Here is a 19,852-nt window from a genome sequence, read left to right on the forward strand (position 1 = left end):
AAATAAACCGCTGTGACTTTAATGAAAGTTTTAAATTTTATCGAGTTTTTTGTCATGAGTCAAAGTTTGAAAAGTCAATGTGACACCTCGGACTCGTATCCGGGTCGGGTACGGGTTGGGGGTGTTACATTAAATGTCTTTACAGTAAATGATAAACTTGTATCTTAAAATAATTATTTACAAATAATTTAATATAAATACTAAATAATATTTAATGTAAATATTACTAACCCTATAATGTTATATTGTAATTATATAAATTAAATTATAATTATGTGTAATAATAATACTAAAGTATAAATTGTAATAATAATTAATTATATACATACTAATAATTAATGATTAAAACATAAAAATAATCAAATTAAATATCCTAATTCATAATAATATTACAATACTGTGATAATTATATAATTTAAGCTAATTATTAATACATAATTAAAATATAAAGTTATTGATATTTAGGGACTAAATGTATAATTTAACCTAAAATATATATAAATATACGAATATGGACTAAAATAAAAATAAATAAAATTAAAGACCCGAATAAAAATGCTTAAGAACCTATTTCGTGACTAAATTGTGAGATTACAAAGCCAAAAGGACCACGGGTGTAATTTATCCGTATCTTAATTACCCAGAAGCCCCTCCCCAAAACGACGTAGTTTTGGAATGGTATAAATTCACCCTAAGCGGCCCTAAATAGCCAAAATCTCTCATTTCTCTCTTTTTCGCTCTCTCTCTAAAAATGAGAGAATTCATTCTCTATGCCCTCTCTCTACATCCTTCATCGGAGGGAGGTCGGTCACCAGCCGGCCACCATGAGCCATCGTCCGCCGTCGTCGCCGGCCACCACTCACAGTGGCCGAAATTTTAGAAATTCTCCCAAAACGTAGATCGTAATACCCCCTACCCGAATCCAAGCCTCGCCTTTGCTAAAAGTTGGTAAATCAACCTAGATCAACAATTTTACCTTCGACTTTTCAACTTTTCGGTGACGTTGAGGACTCTTCGGTAAGTTCTTCTTTTCGGTTTGTTACTGGCTATTGGTTGCTCGTACCTCGTTTTGGCTTGCTGTTATTGCTTTGTATGGCTCTTTTTCTCTATTGTTTGTTGTTCTTGCTCCCTTTCTATGTGTCTTGTTTCCTTGCAGGGTCGAGATTATTTATAGGCCTTGGGAAATCGGTCGTAATGATTAGATTTTGGTGAGTCACCAGACCTATGGTGGTGACTCACCATAGGCCGATGTGTTGTGCGGTTCTCCTTCACCCTCTAGATCCTTCCATTGGAGGCGGTGGCGCCGTGGGAGTAGATGATTGAAGGCGGCGGCCGAAATCATAGCCCTAGGGTTATGATACCCTAGAGTTTCTTCTAGATGAACTGTGGACCGTTGGATCTCTCCAGATCCAACAGGAATGTTTGCTGGCGGCTACTGGAGAAGATGGGGTAAACCCTAGCTGCTGATAGGCTCCTCGAGTTGAACTGGTTCTGGGCCTCTCGAGTCGAATCAATCTGGTTGGATTTCTTGGGTTTGGTTGTATTCCCGGGTCTGGATCTACTTGGGTGTATTGGGCTTTCACACTTGGGCCTCCGGATCATATGTAATATTATTTAATAATACTAATATTATTAATATAATATATATAATATATATAATAATAACGTATATAATAAAAACATATATAATTAATAATTAATAATATATAATAATATGAACAGATAAAAAGCAGTGTAAGTCATCTACTTGAAGATCCTCTCAATCTCATCTAGTCAATCCTTAGCTATGATAGGATCAACCCTTCTAAGACCATGAAACACCTAGCACCAAGTGCTCACAAACACTCAAGAGGTAGTCCACACTAATCATGGGTTGGGGGGAACATTAGCGATATGATGGAAGGATTCAATAATTGTTTTCATCAAAGGCTCAACATTAGGAGCTGGTACATTAGACCATGAAGGGGACACAAGAGGGACATTTGTTGCACCAACTTCTACTATGCCACTTTAATTAGTATTTATATTTTTATTCTCAACTATAGTGGCAGTAATATGAAGAGAATGTATATTTAATACTCTAAAAATAAATACAAGTAAAAAAGGACGTGAGAAGATGCAAGTGATCCCAGACGATTCTTATAAAATACTTTTTTATGTAATGATATTGCCTACCCAATCCTACCCCAATTTAATTAATTCAAGTAGTTTAATGTTCAAAGTTTGTAATTACTCGATTTCACTTTTACCACTAATTCCATCAATTCAAGTGTTGCCTAATTTGTATGCTTTGACAACATCAAATATAACACTTTTTTTAAAAGACGGTACCTTGTATTAATGAATTACAAACTACACCACCTCAACGACCTCGTTCAAAAACCTCCCTAAACCTAGTCGGAAGAAAAAGAGTGCTCCTTAAGTGGACCTAAACAAAATACAGAATAATAAATACATAGTCAGAGAATACCATCACAAAGACAAACCCACGAATCTACAAGTTTAACTCCTAAAGGAACATTTGGAACAATAATATGCTATCACTAAACCAAAACAAGCATTGAAAGATAATTACATGAACAAACAGCAGAAAACAGACTAAAGTTAGCTGCACAAACAGTCGAAGCTACCTCAGATGAAACTCTCAACGTTTTTTCACAAAACCAGATTCACAATCATCGTACACCGCAAACTATGGCATTCGGATTACGAATAAAGTCATTCACCAATGAAATCAACATCAGTCATAAATAATTAGCCCAAACCTCTATTTGGAGCATAACTTTATAAAAGATCTGATCTGTCGAAAAAGAAATTACATTAAATATGTTTTTGTTTCTACAAATCCAGATTGCCCAAATTAAACAAAAAAAACAATTTTCCATACAACCCGTACTCTCTTACTTATTCTTTGTGAAAACCATGTCTCTAATAATTGTTTAACATTCTTCAGGAACACCAAATTTACTTTCCACATGGTACACAAACGTTTCCAAGCTTTCCAAACTACATAACAATGACACAAAACATGGTTAATTGCTTCCGGCTCACTTTTACAAAACAAACAGCAAAACTGATCATTACAATTGACTCCTCTCCTTTCCAACTCTACCATGATCGGCAATCTCTGATGAACTGATTTCCACACAAAAGCGGATACCTTCGGCGGAGCAAATTTAAACCAAACCAATCTCCAACATGAGTCTTCTATCTTGTCATCGGATGCCACTTTAATACAAAATGATTTCGGATTATAACAACCATCCCGCGCTCCAGACCAAACTAAACTATCAATACCCTGTTCAAATTTGGCTGCTCTGTTCAAAACATTAATGAATTCATTCCAAATTGGCTTTTCCCATTCAAAGAATGCTCTTCTCAACTCAAACCTCCTTTCCTATACACCATGTACCCAATACCCGAAGTCTCTGATCTTTTCGCATTTTTTTCGATAATTCGAAAATTCTCGAAAAGGCATTTTTCAGTGAAACCTTTTCTTTCCAATAATCTATCCAAAATTCAATCTTATTTCCATTACCCATTACACACCTCAATTAAAAAAAATCGACTCAATAGACCCAGACGGATTAACAATAGTACGCCACACCCAAGAAGAGTTTTTATTTTTTTCAGCTTTTGGAATGATCGAATCATGATCATAATTATATTTTGCTACAACTATCTTCCGCCATAAGTTATCATTTTCCACACTGAACCTCCAAATCCATTTATTAAACAAAACACGGTTCCTAATTTTTACATCACAAATTCCCAACCCCCCATGAGATTTCGGCCTACAAATTCTATCCCGACTAATCCAGTGAATGCTCCTATCGGTCATAGAATTCCAAAAAAAGTTCGCTATGTGTCTATTTATCATCTCAGCTATAGACTTGGGAATTGAGAAAATAGACATGTAATACACAGGCAAATTAACTAAAACAAATTTTATTAGTGTTAACCTTCCACCAAATGATATCATTTTACCTTTCCAACTCTGAAGTTGATTTCTAACTTTGTCCAAAATGGACTGCCAAATAGATTTTGAATTCTTCTGATTCCCTAACGGTAGACCCAAATACGTTGACGGAAGCTCTGCCCATCTACAATGGATCAATTCTGCCCAACTCCTTACTTTACTCTCTTCCATATTGATGCTGAATAACTTAGTTTTTTCCTCATTAACCTTTAATCTAGCAACCACTTCGAAGATTTTTAGAACCCGATTAAAGTTTGAAATCGACACCGCTTTTGATTCAGAAAAAATGAGTAGGTCATCTGTAAATTGGATGTGCGTTAAAACACTGGCTCTGAATCCTACTTTAACCCCATTACATAGACCAATGTCTGTCGCCTTCTTTATCATACTGCTGAGAGCCTCGCCAACAATATTAAAAAGCAGCAGCGACAGTAGACAACCTTGTCTTAATCCCCTCTTAATTGAGAAACTCTTAGACGGACATCCGTTGACAATGACAACAATCGAATGAGTAGAAATACACAAATTAACCCATTTTCTCCATCTTCTGTCGAAGCCTATTTTCTTCAGTATCATATTTAAAAACCACCAATCAACCGTATCGTAGGCTTTGTTAAAATCTGCCTTGATCAATAATGCTTCATTCTTTCCTTTTGTCAGGCCATCAATGACTTCATTTACAATCAAACTACAATAAGCTATATGTTTGCCAGCAATAAACATAAATTGGTTCTCTTCAATCACTTCAACAAGACAACTACCCATCCTTTTCACCAATACATGAGATATAATCTTGTATAAGCTACCCGCCAAGGAAATTGGTCTGAACTTGTCAGGAGAAATTTCCTCTGCTTTCTTCAGAATAAGCGCAATGAAAGATTTATTAAAGGAAAAATCTTCAACTCTGCCCCAGTAAAACTTCTCCATAAACTTCATAACTTATCCTTTAATTTGCTTCCAGAATCTCTTAAAAAAGTCTAAACTGAATCCATCCGGTCCTGGGGCTCTTAATCCATCGGACGACTTAATTGTAATCCAAATCTCCTCTTCCAAAAAAAGGACTCTCAATAATCCTTCTGGTGGCAGCATTAATTCTCTTGAGGGGATATCGAATCTCTTCAGTGGAATTGTTTTCGACTCGTTATAGCCAGCACGAAAATAGTTAACAAAAGCTTCTTAAATTCCAACCTGATTCTTGACAACAGAATTCTGAACCTTCAGCTTATTAATCTGATTTTTTCGTCCCCTTGATACTGCTAAGAGATGGATGAATTTTGTATTTTTATCGCCCTCTTTGAACCACCTAAGCTTAGATTTTTGTAGCCATTCTTGTTCTTCCTTCCTCATAACAGCCCACAGTCTTGCCTTCAAAATTGTAATCTCCGACTGAATTTGAAAATTGATAGGATCAGACAGCCATATATCTTCTAATGAATCAATTTTTTTCCAATCTCTTCCGTAGAATCTGGGTTCTTCTCTCTTATTGCTCTCTCTATATCCTTGGTCGCATTCTTTACCAGCAGTAGAATTTTATTTAGACCTTTGCCTTTATTTACTTCACTTAACTCTCTTATTGTTTTGGCTAGAATAGGGTCATCATCCCAATAATTAAACCATTTAAATGGTCTAATGATATTCTTTAACCTCTTATCTTTTAGTATAACAGGTTTGTCGTCAGATAATCTCCTGGGAAGTGAAGCTTGCACCAATTGAGGAAACAAACTAAATATTTTGGTTGATATTAAAAATCTGTCGAGCCTACTAGCTACCACATTTCCACCTCCCCTAAACCATATAAACAGACTACCCAGATTTGGTACCTCAATCAACTCACAAGCAGCAATAAAATATTCAAAAATCCTCATCGCGATCGATTAAACTTGAACCCTAAATCTTTCAAACTCCATCCTAACAGCATTAAAATCTCCCCCACTATCACAGGAATATTCCAATCAGAAATCACAGCAATCAATTGCTCAAAAAATTATCTCTTATCCCCTTGCACATTCGGCCCATAAACATTTATAACTCCTATACCCTGTTGTTCAACACTAGCCTCCCTTTGAGTACTATCATTCTCCTAAGAACAATTATACTACTCACACCAAACACATTTCTATCCCACAACACATTTCTATCCCACAGTGAGATAAGCCCACCCCGAAGCCCCTTCAGCAGGTGCGAAAGCTAACTCCCTATCAAATTTACCTTTTAATCTTCTTTGGAGATAACCACTAATTTCAGATACCTTTGTTTCCTGTAGCATAATTAAATTCATCCTATTCTATTCAATAACCCTATAGACATCTCTTATCTTTTCAAATTTCCCCAACCCTCGGATATTCCAAGAAAGAACAGATAAACTAGGTTCCATACAATTAAATCACACACAAATTTGAACACAACCAGTAAGCAACAACAAAACAACACTAACCCATTAACTCGATCGATTTCAGTCTATGTAACGCATCCCTTCTCGGTCATAAAAACTCCACCCCAAAGCTTCTGTAACAACTAGAGACAACTCTTCTTCATTAGAAACACTCTTCTCGCCACCAGGGTGCTCCCCACCTATGGATCCATTTTGAATCGAACTGTTTATTACGTTCAGCCTTACATCTTGTCCCTTAAAACACTTCTTTTTCCTTTTCGCATTGATGAATCTTGAGGATGCTTTGAGACTAACCCGATTCGCCCCCATCGAACTTGATCTTGAACAATTTTCCACAAGTGGAATAACTGGAACATTGTTCCTCCTCAGAGAACTCCCAATTTTGACTCCATGTGTCTCAGCAAAACTCAACTCCTCCATTACCAGGAGGGAGGACACCTATTCTATTGGCACCTCTAGAAGCCTTGAACTATTCGAAATAGTTTAGGTTGCCCGAATAAATTCTGGTTCCCTACTGATTTCCATTAGCCCGAAACTCTCGTCAGTAGGCTTCTCTGTTGGCCCAATAATTGACATAATGGGAACATCATGCAACCCTTCTTCAATAGTAGTCGTGTAATCCACATTAGCGTTCGCATGTAGTGTTCTACCTTTCAAAAGACTATAATCATTATTACACCTCTGACTTATTGAATCAACCTGCTCCTCCACATTAGGACTTCCCTCGAGACCAACACCTGTAGCATACTCATCTTCGAAAATTAGAGCAATTGTTTCTTCTTCATCATCAGCTCGCCACGCTCCACCCCCCACCATGGTTCCATCAATTAAAGCTCTAGCATCTTCCTACACTTTGGTTTGAATTTTAATGGAATAGATGAATCCTTTAAAGATAATGGAAAATTTTTCTAGAATAGATGATTCAGACTGAACTTCCAGCAACACTCTAACTACATCAAACCTGTCATGATCATTGGTTTCCTTATCAATCAAAAGAAATGTACCCCACAATCTTTCAATGTCCTTGAAAAACTTCTCACTCCAGACGGAAAGAGGAACATCCTTTAGAGTAACCCAGACTTTAACTTTAACTCTATTCTCATATTCTTCCAACAATTCGAGTTCATCAAACCATAAATGAATCTATTCATCTCTTTTTAGCCAACATACCTGACGGTCATTTTCATTTTTGAATTGAATAATCATCAACAGGTCATGCCATATACTAACCTTCACGTTTAAGCCTTCAGCTCTAAAGGTTGCTTTGATAATATTTTCGTTATATCTATTTTTTATTTTACCCACCAAACAGTTTACTCTCCATGATAACTCCTTCTTATGAATTATAATATTCCTGTTTACAACACCATGAGATAATGAAGCACTGACCTAGCTATCATCTACAACATTTATATGCACAACAACATCATAACTTCTAAGGTTACCCTCCTGCTGGGCATCGTCCTTCTGGTTATGCTCACCACCTCCTTCTGCCTGCAAACCACCGAGAACTTCTTTGAATGACCTATTATCCCTTAAAGATGGCTTCCATACCTTCTTAAAGATTCTTCCAACATCTACCTTCTTTCTTTTAGTTTCAGGCGATTTGTCATGGAAAACTCTGATCTTGAATCCATCCATCACCCTACCATTGGCTCCACGAACCACTGAAATAGCTTCAGATCTACTTCTGTACCTTACGAATGCAAATGTAGATCCAGCAGATTGTTTTTTCTACTTCTATATGCAATGAACACACCTATTACATCTCCATAGGCCTGAAAAACTTCCTTAAATGAAGGGACGTGAATCCTTTTACTAACATTATTGACGAAAATCGTGAACCCGAAAAAAACATCAGCTGAACTGCTCCTTATTGCTTGCTCCTCCGCGTTTGCTCCAGAAATTCTATTCTTATCTTGATCTATCGATGTTGCTGCTTTGGAGGATGATGGTCTATCTGATTTTCTGCTTTGGCTATTATTACTATACCGAGCTTCTTTAACTGATAAACGAAACCCAACGATCCATAAGCCATTTAATCTTCGAGCTGCTCTATTTGCATCAATTTTGTTAGAAAATCTAACGAAACCAACACGCTTCCCAACTCTGTCATTCTTCCTAGCTATATGAGAACTAACCACATCTCTATGCCTGCCAAATAGATGTCTCAATCCACTCCAATGGTAACTAGGTGGAATGTTCTGAACAAACAAAGTTGTTAATTCGCTTTCCTTCCCCTCTATACAAAAAATTATGAACAAACGACTTGACAATGGACAGCTCAAGCAGAATCAGAACAGTAGACAGAACTACACGATTCGGGTTGAAGTTCGTTGGAAAATCTTAGCAGGATTTGTTAAGCTAATAAGCCAAACATTTCTACAAACAGGTGGCGGGCAATTCGTCAATATCTCCTTCGATTCTCAGAATCTAATCCTCCGACCGTAGACTTAACTCGACAGTGATAAATTAAAGGATCAAAACCCCTTGTAAACTAACCTTAACCCTTCGTTCTATCTTCTAACTAATAAATATGAAGCTAACACTTGCTTAATCAACACTTAAACACCCTAATACGGCTTCTTCAAACTCGATTTCTATGTTTCCAATGAACTGAGGAAAATGCGTGCCTTCAATGGTCGAGCTACAAATCTTTCCTTAGATCGAAACCCGTCTTACATGCATCCCCTAATATAACACTTGATATCAATCAGGGCAGCCCAATACGAATACCATATGTCACTTTGTCATTAAAATGACTATGTAGATTTTATTCAAGGTTTTATTTAGAGCATGATTAAATAAATTATTCATTTATCTAATATAAGCATACAATAAAATAATATACACTGTTATTAATCAAGAACAAACTAGGAACATGTAAAAGTTTCATGAAACTATTAAACATGTTTAGGAGTAATTTCTTCTTTTCTCATTCATCATACTAAATCATGCCGAAGATGAAATATAAAATTACCATAATTCAATACAACATTCCTACGTACACTATACAAACTTTTAGCTGAATCGGGTCTAAAATACTTCTTGAATTACAAAATTAATACTTGTAGGGATAACATTGTAAAAAGTTAATTAGTTTTATTACTGAGTTAAAAATGCTAAATTTACAATTTAATTATGAAATTAAAGTATTATGATTTTATTTTTTAGAACCCCACTTAATTCGTGTTAGAATTTTCGATATTAAAATCTAGGATTATTTTGTAAAATATTATTTATTTAGGTACCAAAGACTAAAAACCAAATTTAGGGGCTTTAAAAGACAATTTAAAATAAATTTTTACGATTTTAAATATGAGAGGTCGATTATTTTAGAAAAGGATTTGTCTGTTTACTTTCAATATCCAAGGGACCGAAGCAGGCCATTTACTCTCCATGTTTTTTTTTACAAGAGATGCATTGTCCAATGAATTTGAGAGCAAACTTGCCCCATGTACAGATTGTCATCGGGAAGGAAGTGGATCAATGGGAGGAAGAAAAGGAAGAATAAGACATATGGATTTTTTTTTATTTTTTAATTATCAACTCAAACTTTCATTAGGAATTAACATAAGTTAACGATCAATGAACTAAAAGCGAACGGACCGATAGCATAAGAGATTAAAATCACTTAATTTTTAAATTATTGACCAAAATCGGATGGATAAAAAATATAAAGGACCATCCATGTAGTCAACCCAAATTTACAAGACATTCAAAAAAAATATTAACATTTGTCTCAAACCCTTTTTATCGGGATTGTCTCAGGAAAGGCGGGTTAATATACGGCTAATATACAGCATTACCGGATACATTAAAATGTATTTAATAAATTCGGTTTAGCGGTACCTATTATGTTGACAACTAATAATGTTTTAGGTAGAAAATATGAAAAACTATTAAAAAATTTGGTAACCGGTAAACTTTGGTTATCGGTAAGTATCTATCCTTTTTATAAAAGTGTCCATACGTTTAACATATCAAGTAAATTTTACCGGTTTTGTCATAATGAATCTGGTTTTGTCATATTTTTACCTGTTATATTGTAAATTATCTATCCTTTTTATAAAAGTGTCCATACTTATTTCACTGTGAAAATATATTTATTATTATCTTTAGTTAATATTGTTAAATTTAAAATCTAAATAATATTTTATAAAATATCAAAACAATCAAATAATTTTTTGTGTAAATGAAATTATTAAATTAATATTGTAGGTGGAAAACATGAAACACTATTAAAAAAATTGAAACATAAATTACATAACTTTCAAAAAAGTATATATCATTTTTATAAAGTGTCCATACTTATTTCACTGTTGAAAACATATTTATTATTATATTTGGTTAATATTGTTAAATTTAAATTCTAAATAATATTTTATAAAATATCAAAACAATCAAATATAATTTTGTGTAAATTAAATTATTAAATTAATATTGTAGGTGGAAAACATGAAACACTATTAAATAAATTGAAACATAAATTACATAACTTTAAAAGCAGTTTTAAATCCTTAAAAGTGTCGATACTTTTAAAAAATATATCGATCCAAAACGATATACCAGGTAAAAATATGATAAAACCGGTAACAAAATGATAAAACCGGTAAATTTAAAAGTGTCGATACGTTATATAAGGATCGACACTTTGTGAATTTAAAAGAGAAGCAGTTATAGCGCCTATAATGTGTCGATACTTTAAAAAAATATATCGATCCACAACGATATAACAGGTAAAAATATGATAAAACCGGTAACAAAATGATAAAACCGGTAAAATGATACCGGATATATTGAAAGTGTCGACACTTTCGTAAGTACGTGTAATAAATTATCGACACTTTCAAAGAAATAGGTAATTATCCTTTCGAAAGTATCGACACCTGACATAAAAGTATCGACACTTTTGTATTTGTATCGATTAAATATAATAACATATCCGATGAAATATAAAGGCCATAGCTAAATATCCTCTGAAAAAAGATAGAACGGACGAGTTTTTGAAATCGAAGAGTAATTGTTGCTGCATTTCAGAAGGCGTTTCTAAAGCGAAGTTTGTTTGTTTGTTGCTGCAGTCGAATCGAAAAGTATGTTGTCGAAACCCTAATTTTTTATTATTACAGTAATCGCGATAGGGTTTTTTATGTGTTGTTTGGGGTTTTGGAGTAAGGAAGCATTTGGGACCGATTGCAGGTAGAAATAGATATTCATGGAAAAATATAAATGTCGATACTTTTATTAAATATTATAGGTAGAAAATGATATTATAGGTTGTATAAATGTGCCGACACATTTTGGTGTGGCCATTCAAATTCTTTTGAAGAAAACCGTTTTACCACAAGAGTAGTTATCTATATTTGTATATTGAAAAGTGTATGTAACAAAATAATTTGATTTGCGTAAACTGATATATGAAGGAAAAATGGAGTCAATGGGTTGGAAAATTGTTGGTGGAGCAGATGACTTTGAAATTGAGGCCGAGACTCGAAAGCAACCAAAGGGTGGATATATGTACTTCTAGTAAGTATCAATGTCTTTTTGTTATTATTGTTGAAATGGTAATTGGATTAAAGTATCGATAAACTTTAAATTGATTACAAATTTTAAATGTTAACAGTATGGCCGAATGCAAAAGGATGAAGGGAGATGGCACACAGAGCGGTTCGGTATGTAAAATGAAATTGACATTGAGTAGTATTAGTATTTAGTGTTAATGTATTGATTAAGAAACGTTTATGTTTAATATTAGGTGAAAAAAGATGTGAGGTCCAAATGGAATTCAATGAGTGATGCTGAAAAGGAACCTTACATCACACAGTCAAGGAATGATAGTAAAGAATACAAAGAACGGAGGAAAGCACATAAAAATAAGGTATTCATTAAACTTGTAAATACATTGATACAAATATAAGAACTATAACATTATATATTGTTAAAAAATGTAGGAAGTGTCGACAAGGTGCAGCATTAAAAGGGTGAATTTATTAATTAAACACCTTAAGGAGAAGGGTCAGTTGAATGTGCTGGGAGAAATAGGTTTTGGATCGTTGATCGGAGTAAGGGATCGACCTATTCGGAGGGAATTGTGTCGATCCTTGATGGCACAATTTGACGTCAGTCAATGTATGGCTAAGTATGGTGATTATTCATTCCCTCTGGGGGTATCGACTGCTGCAGCCGTATTGGGGGTACAAAACAAAGGCAAAAGTGTTATAGAAGTCTGTAGGAGTAAGAACTGGAAAGCACTTGCCTCCAAATATGGTTTGAATCATAAGGTGACATATACTGAAGTTGAAGAGGATATCAAAAGTGGATCTTACTTGGGGGATGAGCTGAAGGCCCGAGTTCTATTGTACCTTGTCGGGATATTTCTTTGTCCAACGGGTGATACGTCAATGAACAAGGAATATATGAAGCTCATTTGCGATGAAGGCTTGAAGGGTGAATTCAATTGGGCTGAATATATCCATTCGAGATTGATTGAATCAATAATCACCTTTAAAAAGGGCAGCCAGAGATACCTCAAAGGGTGCATAGCAATCTTAGAGGTAAATGAGTTGAATCACTTTTTTGTGTTTTTATATAAAAATATAAATTTTATTATAAATGCAGGTTGCACTGTTCGATTTTTGGTCGGGCTGTGAGGCAGTGCCGGCTTATGAAAGAACCGGAGTGGCACGCATCCGTGCATGGGGGAAGGAAGAGGTGGTTAGAGTGATGGTGAAGTTGAAGTTGGATAGAGAGAAGAAGCAAGAAATGGTAATAAATGTAATTAAATAATATTAAGAATATAATCAATGTCTTAATATTGTAATTTAATTTTTTGAAGGTTATTGGCAAGGATGTAGAGGAGGCAGTGGAGGCAGAGGAGAAGAAAGGAGGGATGGTTGTATTGGGGGATGAAGGTGAGTGGGACGACGGTGAAGCAAAACAGAGTAACTTCGACATTTTGATGTCTGAATTGGCTGATATCAAAAAAATCCAATTTGAAATCATGCAAAGACAATCAAGAGTCGAAGAGAAACTTGATCAAGTCGTAGAGAAACTCGAGAGTCGAAGATACACTCGAGAGGAATAAGGGGGTAGTGGAAGGAAAAATAGATGGAGTGGTGAAAGAAGTAGAGGTGTTGAGGGGTGAAGTGGTGAAAGAAGTTGGGGTGTTAAGGGGTGATATTAAGATGGTGACGGGAGAAAAATTTGAGGGAGTGGTGAAGGAGGTTGTTGATTTGAGGAGTGAACTTACGGGGGTGAAGGGGGTTGATAAATACTCGGATGAAGGAGCTCAATTGAAGGGTGAAATAAAAGATATGAAGAGCTATGTAGAAAAAAAGTACGATGAACTGAAAAGATATGTAGAAGAAAAGAGGGAGGAGGAAGAAGAAGAGATGGAAGAAATGAGGAGGAAGGAAGTCGATGTCATTTATACACCGGAGAGTGTTATAGCAGCAGTTTTGGATTCGGAATGTCCTGCACCCCAGAAGAAGAAGCAGAAGGTAAGTTTAATAAAAGAATACTTAATTTGATTTTTATTATGTTGTTGTGACAAAAATTTGTATGCAAAATTGTAGGTTGAAAAAGCGGATATTCCAACCGGAATTGATGACATCGAAGTTGCAATTTGTGATTATTTATGGAATAGCGAGTTAGAATCGGGGTAAGTGAAATATATTGTTTTGTGAGTGATATTTAAATATTTCATGACAAGATATTAATCCTAATGATTCATACAGATATTCTGTAATATCAATGGGAAATCAATTCGCTACTGTATACGACGTTGCAACGTTGAAGCCTACGGAATGGGTTGGCGGTGTGGTAAGTAGAAAGTAGAAAATAAATAAAACTTATTGAATATGTTTTGATTGTGTAATTAATTTTGTTAGGTTATCGATTTGCTCGCCTGGACCATATGCTACGATTCTCAAAAGTCACACCGGAGGATTGGCTACCTTCCATACCTCTTAGTGGTGAGTTAAATTAATAAATATTGAAAAGTAGTGTTATAGACGGTAAATTAATAATGTTTGTTGCGTAATTACAGCAACAGGCGTTGGAAGCCAACAACAAAGAAAGTGTTGAGAATATTTCTACCTTCTGGGGTGTCATATTAGATAACTATGTGAAATTCACCGACTGTGAGAAGGTAAGACACCATACCAATTGCAAATGATGTTTTCGGATATAGAATGTTGAATTTTGTCAAATTGGGTGTGAAATTTGTTGCAGATAATGATCACAATAAACTACCATAATTCACATTGGTATCTGTTGGTGTTGGATATGGTAGATCATGTTGTAACAATATATGATAGTATGTTTACAACTGAAGCAGCTAAACAGAGAGTGAAGGATGCTAAGAGATTGGTATGTATGTCTGTATGAAAGGACATTATGTAAATTATAATGCATAATTTTTTTTGGTGCATAACTTCTTCTATTTTAATGCAGATTAAAATATTAGATTCTTATAATAAGAAACGCATTTGGGTTGAGTCATGTGGATCTCTAGGAAAGTATCCCTTGAAAAATTTCAAATTTGTGGAGCATAAGAAGAATAAGCAATTGAATGGGTATGAGATGTTATCACAAATAGAAAGCTTAATTTATGCAGTATTCATCATAATTGACATGTGTGGTTTTCAAATTTTGTAACAGATATGATTGCGGCATGTATGTGATGATGTGGATGGAATCGATCGGTTCTACAGGGGCAACTGGTGATTTTGTAAGTGGATAGAAAAAATTGTTTGTGGTAAAATTGTTAAAAGTCGTAGATTGAATGCTGTAGTTGACAATACTTAACGTTCTGACAATTTGAATATAGGTTGTTGGAGACTGGGATCGATCGCGAGTATTAAACGATCTCGTAAGCCACAATCAAAATGAACGAAGACAGGAGATAACAAAAGCTGCAATATTACATAAGAATAACAAAAGGATGCAATGATGTAAATGTCGAGTTAATTTTGTATAAGATTTATAATTTTGTATACGATTTATATTTTTGTATGTGAATATAATTATGAATGAGATGAGAAAAGTTAGCAGTATGTTGTTGTACATGTTTCTTATACACATTAAGGGTCATGTCGATACTTGGAAGTAAAAGGCAAATTTACAATATGGCCAACAGGGTGCACCCATAAAGTGTCGATCCATATATAAAAAAGTGTCAATCCCAAAATCATCGAACCCAAAAGTATAATGTAATATGTAATTTTTCAATCTAACCGGTACAATTATACCGGTTTTATGAGAGAATATGTCTAAATAATGTGTCGACACTAATATAGTTTGTGTCGATACTTTTTTCCCAGAATGAATGGAAAACAAGGTGCACCCATAAAGTGTCGATCCATATATAAAAAGTGTCGATCCCAAAATCATCGAACCCAAAAGTATAATGTAATATGTAATTTTTCAATCTAACCGGTACAATTATACCGGTTTTATGAGAGAATATGTCTAAATAATGTGTCGACACTAATATAGTTTGTGTCGATACTTTTTTCCCAGAATGAATGGAAAACAAGGTGCACCCATAAAGTGTCGATCCATATATAAAAAGTGTCGATCCCAAAATCATCGAACCCAAAAGTATAATGTAATATGTAATTTTTCAATCTAACCGGTACAATTATACCGGTTTTATGAGAGAATATGTCTAAATAATGTGTCGACACTAATATAGTTTGTGTCGATACTTTTTTCCCAGAATGAATGGAAACAAGGTGCACCCATAAAGTGTCGATCCATATATAAAAAGTGTCGATCCCAAAATCATCGAACCCAAAAGTATAATGTAATATGTAATTTTTCAATCTAACCGGTACAATTATACCGGTTTTATGAGAGAATATGTCTAAATAATGTGTCGACACTAATATAGTTTGTGTCGATACTTTTTTCCCAGAATGAATGGAAACAAGGTGCACCCATAAAGTGTCGATCCATATATAAAAGTGTCGATCCCAAAATCATCGAACCCAAAAGTATAATGTAATATGTAATTTTTCAATCTAACCGGTACAATTATACCGGTTTTATGAGAGAATATGTCTAAATAATGTGTCGACACTAATATAGTTTGTGTCGATACTTTTTTCCCAGAATGAATGGAAAACAAGGTGCACCCATAAAGTGTCGATCCATATAAAAAGTGTCGATCCCAAAATCATCGAACCCAAAAGTATAATGTAATATGTAATTTTTCAATCTAACCGGTACAATTATACCGGTTTTATGAGAGAATATGTCTAAATAATGTGTCGACACTAATATAGTTTGTGTCGATACTTTTTTCCCAGAATGAATGGAAACAAGGTGCACCCATAAAGTGTCGATCCATATATAAAAAGTGTCGATCCCAAAATCATTGAACCCAAAAGTATAATGTAATATGTAATTTTTCAATCTAACCGGTACAATTATACCGGTTTTATGAGAGAATATGTCTAAATAATGTGTCGACACTAATATAGTTTGTGTCGATACTTTTTTCCCAGAATGAATGGAAACAAGGTGCACCCATAAAGTGTCGATCCATATATAAAAAGTGTCGATCCCAAAATCATCGAACCCAAAAGTATAATGTAATATGTAATTTTTCAATCTAACCGGTACAATTATACCGGTTTTATGAGAGAATATGTCTAAATAATGTGTCGACACTAATATAGTTTGTGTCGATACTTTTTTCCCAGAATGAATGGAAAACAAGGTGCACCCATAAAGTGTCGATCCATATATAAAAAGTGTCGATCCCAAAATCATCCAACCCAAAAGTATAATGTAATATGTAATTTTCAATCTAACCGGTACAATTATACCGGTTTTATGAGAGAATATGTCTAAATAATGTGTCGACACTAATATAGTTTGTGTCGATACTAATTTAAATATCAAGTGTTTTCCACCGTTTACGATATATAGTACTCTTAATCGAGAAACCCTAAACATAAATGCAAGCAGGCAAATCTTCCTCTTTCTTCTACCGTTATCATAAGTGACGATCAGATATTTAGGTAAATTTATCGATATTCTATGGGTTTGATTGATTTCTATATTGGAGTTTTTATCCTGAATGTGTTTGTGTTCCATTGTAATAGGGGTAGCATCCAACCAAAATGGCTCCAAAACGTCAGCGTCAGAAGCGAGGTCTTTCTCAAAGCTCTTCTCAACCCAGTTCTTCTCAACTACCTCCTTCTGTAACAAACGATTCTTCTGAGGAAATCAGGTCCTTCGAAACTCTGAACTTTAGATCCGACATGGAGAAACAAAGATGGCATACGAGTTTTAAAGTAAGGAAGATTCGTCCCGAACGTGTCATTGACCTGGGTTTCTTGTTTGATGATAAATATGCATTTAGTTTTAAATCCACATTTACATCTTGGGGTTGGCTTGAATTCCTTGGTGTAGAACCAAGATATTATCCCAACCTAGTTAGAGTCTTCTACAACAATGCTTCCTTACAGCACGAGCCTAATAAGACTAATATAATAGGAATTAATACACATGTCATGGGGAAGGATATATATATATCTCCAGAAACGATTGCGGAGGGTTTAGGTGTAGCGAATACAGGGGATTCAGATGAAAATTGTGTCGGTACTTTATGTCCAGATTGGAATAAAAATGTGTCGATACCATTTAAAAAAGTGTCGGTAATTTGAAGTAACGCGGTTTTTCTTCCTTCATTCAAAATATTTATATGTACATACAATAGGAGTGATGTTGATACTTACGATATATTATATGGAGATCGTTGTCATTCCATTCCGTCTTCGAAAAAATCAGTTGATGTAAGCTGTGTGCTTGTCCTCAAACTAAGCTTGACTTGAGGACATGTTAGTTTGTTATGCCCCTCACCGTTGCAGTACCCACATCGCCTAATTTTCTTCTCGACCTTGTTCTTCGGCACTTCTTTTCGCTTGCGTTGTTTTCGTTGAGGGTCACGAACATTGTTTACTACAATGCTCTGGTTGACTGAATGATTCAAACCAAACGAGTTTTCTAATTCTTCTATTAGTTTTTTCATCTCATCTCTTGCGGTTTTGAAAGACTCGTCTGTCTTTGATGCAATGTAGCATAACCTACTTGACGTTGAACGTAGAGCAGCGAACCTTGCCATTTGCATCACTTCTGGAGACACATTCAAATCAACATAGCTGGGTGCAGAAGCCTTCGCATCATTAGTCCACCTACTTTGAATCAAACTCCCGGGCAAATATGTGTAGTCCAATTGCTTCAAAATGTGAAGTTGATGGCGACACGGAAGTCCAACGGTCTCGAATTTTTTGCAGGAGCAAATTAGAGTTTTCGTACGAGAATCAAAACTAATTTCAAATTTCCTATTTTTTTCTGCGTACTTTGACAAAATATAATGTTGACATTCATCTGATAAGGACTTAATCTCTGCCTCAATCCGGTACAATGTCTCCCGTATAAGTTCATCTTGGAACACACGAAAAGATTCGCGGGTAAAAATCGCAGCGGCATGGCTTTCAAGGTCGACCAGTTTTGTGATCTGGAAGGGCTTCGTATGGGAACTTAAGTAATCCGCTTTCAACTCGTTCATACGCATTCTACTAATTCCATCTTCAATTGCACGAACAACATCTAAATATGTCTTCTTGTGTTTCAGTGCAATAGCTAGTGAAGCATTCATAGACTCGCACCTTTGTGTTGAGCGAATATTGGCAAAGAAATGACCGGTTAGATATGCTTGTGCCCATAAGTGTCATGTATTTCCCTTCTCAATCACCCATGGATGCTTTTGGACGTTGAATTCTGAAACAATCGAACGCCATTGAATGTCAAATTCCTTGGTTGTCCACCAGGAAGCCATGCATTTTGAGAATGCTGCTGTAAACTTTGGGTCACCAATGTTAGCTCGTGCATTGCGAGAAAGATGCCAAGAACATAATCTGTGCTTAGCATAAGGGATAACAGATTTGATAGCCCTCTGCATTGCCCTATCCCCATCGGTTACAACAGAAATAGGTGATTTATTCATCATGGCTTCTAAAAAATTCTGTAGCACCCACTCGAAAGATTGAGACGTTTCGTCAGCGATTATGGCAGTGGCAAACACAATTGTGTTATGGTGATGATTGACACCAACAATAGGCATAATTGGTCGACCATACAAATTATCTTTGTACGTTGTTTCGAACGCAATTACATCACCGAAGCATGTGTAATCCGATCTCGATGTAGAATCCGACCAAATAAGATTATACAATGCCCCCGATTCGTCTACCGAGTATGTCATAAAAAACCCGGGATCATCATGTTTCTTATAATCAAAGTAGGCAATAAGCGCATTCACATCCCCATCGACGATTTCCTTTGCTTTACCTCTTTGAAGTGCATTGTAGAGGTCTTTATGTGTAAATCCAACATTATGATAGCCCCCTGCCTGCTGCGTTAAATAGTTCATTACTTGTGACGTGCCAACACCGACCTCTTTCAAT

The sequence above is a fragment of the Hibiscus syriacus genome, unplaced genomic scaffold (assembly GCF_006381635.1).
Source record: "Hibiscus syriacus cultivar Baekdansim isolate YM2019G1 unplaced genomic scaffold, ASM638163v2 tig00000340_pilon, whole genome shotgun sequence".
Lineage (NCBI taxonomy): Eukaryota > Viridiplantae > Streptophyta > Magnoliopsida > Malvales > Malvaceae > Hibiscus > Hibiscus syriacus.